The 5,205-nt window shown below is 40.7% G+C and overlaps 1 non-coding gene across 1 annotated transcript; it reads left to right on the top strand.

Annotated features, from left to right (window-relative positions):
* Positions 1–452: 452 nt before the first annotated feature.
* On the top strand, positions 453–560 carry LOC130952423 (small nucleolar RNA R71). The gene has a single exon (XR_009074603.1). It is a non-coding gene; the product is annotated as a small nucleolar RNA R71 (small nucleolar RNA).
* The last annotated feature ends 4,645 nt before the right edge of the window (positions 561–5,205 follow it).

Below are 5,205 nucleotides of genomic sequence, written 5' to 3'. Positions count from 1 at the left end.
ATTCTTCCATGAGAGATTTGGGTGATTTCTCCATGAAGAATTATAGATGTTTCCATAGGGTTCTCCTAGGTAATTCACCTCTTCCATTGAAGGGTTCTCAGGATCACAAGCTTCTTCCTCAGATGAAGCATCCTTAGTACTGCTTGGTGCATTTTGCATTCCAGACAGACTTTGAGAAATCAAATTGACTTGTTGAGTCAATATCTTGTTCTGAGCCAGTATAGCATTCAGAGCATCAATCTCAAGAACTCCTTTCTTCTGACTTGTCCCATTGTTCACAGGATTCCTTTCAGAAGTGTACATGAATTGGTTATTTGCAACCATTTCAATGAGCTCTTGAGCCTCTGTAGGCGTCTTCTTCAGATGAAGAGATCCTCCAGCAGAGCTATCCAAAACATCTTGGATAGTTCAGAGAGACCATCATAGAAAATACCTATGATGCTCCATTCAGAAAGCATGTCTGAGGGACATTTTCTGATTAATTGTTTGTATCTTTCCCAAGCTTCATAGAGGGATTCTCCATCCTTCTGTCTGAAGGTTTGGACTTCCACTCTAAGCTTACTCCATTTTTGAGGTGGAAAGAACTTTGCCAAGAAGGCATTGACTAGCTTTTCCCAAGAGTCCAGGCTATCTTTAGGTTGAGAGTCCAACCATATTCTAGCTCTGTCTCTTACAGCAAAAGGGAATAGCATCAGTCTTTAGACCTCAGGGTCAACCCCATTAGTCTTGAATGTGTCACAGATTTGCAAGAACTCAGCTAAAAACTGATGAGGATCTTCCATTGGAAGTCCATGGAACTTGCAATTCTGTTGCATTAGAGAAACTAATTGAGGCTTAAGCTCAAAGTTGTTTGCTCCAATGGCAGGGATAGAGATGCTTCTCCCATAGAAGTCGGGAGTAGGTGCAGTAAAGTCACCCAGCACCTTCCTTGCATTGTTGGCATTGTTGTTGTTTTCGGCTGCCATGGGTTCTTCTTCTTTGAAGAATTCGGTCAGGTCCTCAGCAGAGAGTTGTGCCTTAGCTTCTCTTAGCTTTCGCTTCAAGGTCCTTTCAGGTTCAGGGTCAGCTTCAACAAGAATGCCTTTGTCTTTGTTCCTGCTCATATGAAAGAGAAGAGAACAAGAAAATATGGAATCCTCTATGTCACAGTATAGAGATTCCTTGAGGTGTCAGAGGATAAGAAAAATAGAAGAAAGAAGAAGGAGAATTCGAACTTGATTAGATAGAGTTCGAATTGTGCATTAAGAATGAGTAGTACTCCATAAATAGAAAGATGTGGGAGGAAGAGAAGAGAATTTTCGAAAATTAATTAAAAAGATGTCAAAAACATTTTGAAAAATTGATTGATAATTTTCGAAAATTCAAAGTGGAAAAGAAATCAAGTGATTTTTGAAAAAGATTTTGAAATTAGAAGTTAAAAAGATTTGATTGAAAACTTATTTTGAAAACGATGTGATTAAAAAGATATGATTGAAAAGATTTGATTTGAAAACAATTTTAAAAAGATATGATTTTGAAAATTAATGACTTGCCTAACAAGAAAAGATATGATTCAAACATTAAACCTTTCTCAACAGAAAAGGCAACATACTTGAGATGTTCAATCAAATCATTAATTGTTAGTAAGTATCTTTAAAAAAGGAAAGAAATTAATTTTGAAAGCCTTTGATTGAAAAGATATGATTTGAAAAAGATTTGATTTTGAAAAACTTTGAAAATTTGAAAAAAATTGATTTTGAAAACAAAATCTTCCCCCTTTGCACCATCCTGGCGTTAAACGCCCAGAATGGTATACATTCTGGCGTTTAACGCCCAAAATGCACCCTTTTTGGGCGTTAAACGCCCAACCAGGTACCCTGGCTGGCGTTTAAACGCCAGTCTGTCTTCTTCACTGGGCATTTTTGAATGCTCAGCTTTTTCTGTATAATTCCTCTGCAGTATGTTCTGAATCTTCAATTCTTTGTATTATTGACTTGAAAAGACACAAATTAAAAATATTTTTGGATTTTTAATAATCAAAATGCAACAAGAATCAAATAACAATGCATGCAAGACACCAAACTTAGCAGTTTGTATACTACTGACACTATATGAGACACATAAACACTCAAGTCAAAAGAATTCAAAGATCAGAGTAAGAAATCATCAAGAATTACTTGAAGATCCTTAAAACACATGAATGAATGCATGCAATTGACACCAAACTTAAGATGAGACACTAGACTCAAGCAAGAAACATCAAATATTTTTGGTTTTTATGATTTTGTGAAAATTTTTTTTGTGATTTTCAAAAATTAAGTGGAAAAAGATATCAAAATTCTTAATGAGAATTCCAGGAATCAGTGCAATGCTAGTCTAAGACTTCGGTCCAGGAATTAGACATGGCTTCACAGCCAGCCAAGCTTTCAAAGAAAGCTTCGGTCCAAAACACTAGACATGGCCAAAAGCCAGCCAAGCCTTAGCAGATCACTTGTCCAAAAGCAAGATTGATAACAATCAACAAGCTTCTGTGATGATAAGTTGAAACCTCGGTCCAATGAGATTAGACATGGCTTCTCAGCCAGCCAGATTTCAACAAATCACCATGAAACTCTAGAATTCATCTTCAAGAATTTCGAAAAAAACAAAATAAAATAAATACCTAATCTAAGCAACAAGATGAACCGTCAGTTGTCCATACACGAACAATCCCCGACAACAGCGCCAAAAACTTGGTGCACGAAATTGTGATCACTACAACTTTGTCCATATTCGAATAATCCCCGGTAATGGCTCCAAAGACTTGGTGCTCAATACCATGGCATCAACACAACTTCGCACAACTAACCAGCAAGTGCACTGGGTCATCCAAGTAATACCTTACGTGAGTAAGGGTCGATCCCACGGAGATTGTTGCTATGAAGCAAGCTATGGTCATCTTGTAAATCTCAGTCAGGCAAACTCAATTGGGTATAGATGATGAATAAAGCATAAAGATAAAGATAGAGATACTTATGTATATCATTGGTGAGAGCTTCAGACAAGCGTATGAAGATGCCTTCCCTTCCGTCTCTCTGCTTTCCTACAGTCTTCATCCAATCCTTCTTACTCCTTTCCATGGCAAGCTCGTGTAGGGTTTCACCGTTGTCAATGGCTACCTCCCATCCTCTCAGTGAAAATGATTGCATATGCTCTGTCACAGCATAGCGGAATTCAGCTGTCGGTTCTCGGTCAGGCCGGAATAAAATCCATTGATTATTTTGCGTCTGTCACTAACGCCCCGCCTGCTAGGAGTTTGAAGCACGTCACAGTCATTCAATCATTGAATCCTACTCAGAATACCACAGACAAGGTTAGACCTTCCGGATTCTCTTGAATGCCGCCATCAGTTCTTGCCTATACCACGAAGATTCCGGTTAAAGAATCCAAGAGATATTCACTAAGCCTCAGATGCTTGTAGAACAAGAATGGTTGTCAGTCACCTTGTTCATAGGTGAGAATGGTGATGAGTGTCAATCATCACCTTCATCAAGTTGAAGAACAAGTGATATCTTGGACAAAGAACAAGCGGAATTGAATAGAAGAACAATAGTAATTGCATTAATACTCGAGGTACAGCAGAGCTCCACACCTTAATCTATGGTGTGTAGAAACTCCACCGTTGAAAATACATAAGAACAAGGTCTAGGCATGGCCGTGAGGCCAGCCTCCCAATGATCTAAGATAGCATAAAACTCAAAGATAGCTACCAAGATGTATATTACAATAGTAAAAGGTCCTACTTATAGAAAACTAGTAGCCTAGGGTGTACAAAGATGGGTAAATGACATAAAAATCCACTTCCGGGCCCACTTGGTGTGTGCTTGGGCTGAGCAAATGAAGCATTTTCGTGTAGAGACTCCTCTTGGAGTTAAACGCTAGCTTTTATGCCAGTTTGGGCGTTTAACTCCCATTTAGGTGCCAGTTCCGGCGTTTAACGCTGGTTTTTCTTGAGGTGACTTTGAACGCCGGTTTGGGCCATCAAATCTTGGACAAAGTATGGACTATCATATATTGATGGAAAGCCCAGGATGTCTACTTTCCAATGCCGTTAAGAGCACGCCAATTGGGCTTCTGTAGCTCCAGAAAATCCACTTCGAGTGCAGGGAGGTCAGAATCCAACAGCATCTGCAGTCCTTTTCAGTCTCTGGATCAGATTTTTGCTCAGGTCCCTCAATTTCAGCCAGAAAATACCTGAAATCACAGAAAAACACACAAACTCATAGTAAAGTCCAGAAAAGTGAATTTTAATTAAAAACTAATAAAAATATACTAAAAACTAACTAGATCATGCTAAAAACATACTAAAAACAATGCCAAAAAGCGTATAAATTATCCGCTCATCACTTATCAATATGTTGATAAAGAATGTTCTTAAATATTTTTAAGAGAGTATATTTGATTTTAAAATTACTCTACCCTCCAATTTTATCAAAATATCTATTCATATTTATCCATATTCTTTTATAAAATCCATAATTCCTAAACCTAAATTCCCAAATTGAATCAGAAACTCTAATTCCCAAATTAATTGAGAAACCCTAACCCTAGCTTCCCTCACCACAGCCGCAGCCTCACCCTCCCTCAACGCAACAAACACACACACGCAGAGAGGAGATCGAAATAAGAGATAGCACCGGCGGAAGGGAAGAAGAGCGTCGCCGGCCTGGTACCACCGTCGCCGTCGCTTTCCTGCCATCACTTCCACCACGAAGCTGCCTAATTGAGCTGAGGAAGAGAGAGATCGAAACGGGCTTCGAAGGAGATGCCGTCGCCACGCAGCCGCCATCCCGTCGCCAACGCCGTCGCAGGGGAAGACCAGAGCTGAGGCAGGGAGCAGCGCCGAGAGGAGAGAGTGCCTCGGGCCAGGGTTGATGCGACGAAGAAGAGAAGCCCGCGACCAGCCTCGTCACCATTAGCGCCGCGGGTTGTCGTCGCCATCCTTGCGAGCTGCCACCGCGTTGCCGTCGTGCCATCCACCCACGCCGAGAAGGAAGACAGAAACAGAGGAGAGTGGCGTCGCGTCTGCTTCGAGCTCGCCGCAGAGGAAAGCCGCCGTCGCCACTGATATGTATTTGAGCCGCCGTCGAGTAGAACACGAGGAAGAGGAGTTCTCATCACTGTTGTGCACTCAGTCATCGCTATTACTTCCAATCCCACCGGCAAAGCTGCTGCCACTGCCATAAC

Source organism: Arachis stenosperma, chromosome 9 (assembly GCF_014773155.1).
Source record: "Arachis stenosperma cultivar V10309 chromosome 9, arast.V10309.gnm1.PFL2, whole genome shotgun sequence".
Taxonomy (NCBI): Eukaryota; Viridiplantae; Streptophyta; class Magnoliopsida; order Fabales; family Fabaceae; genus Arachis; species Arachis stenosperma.
This window is presented reverse-complemented; position numbering and strand designations above follow the sequence as displayed.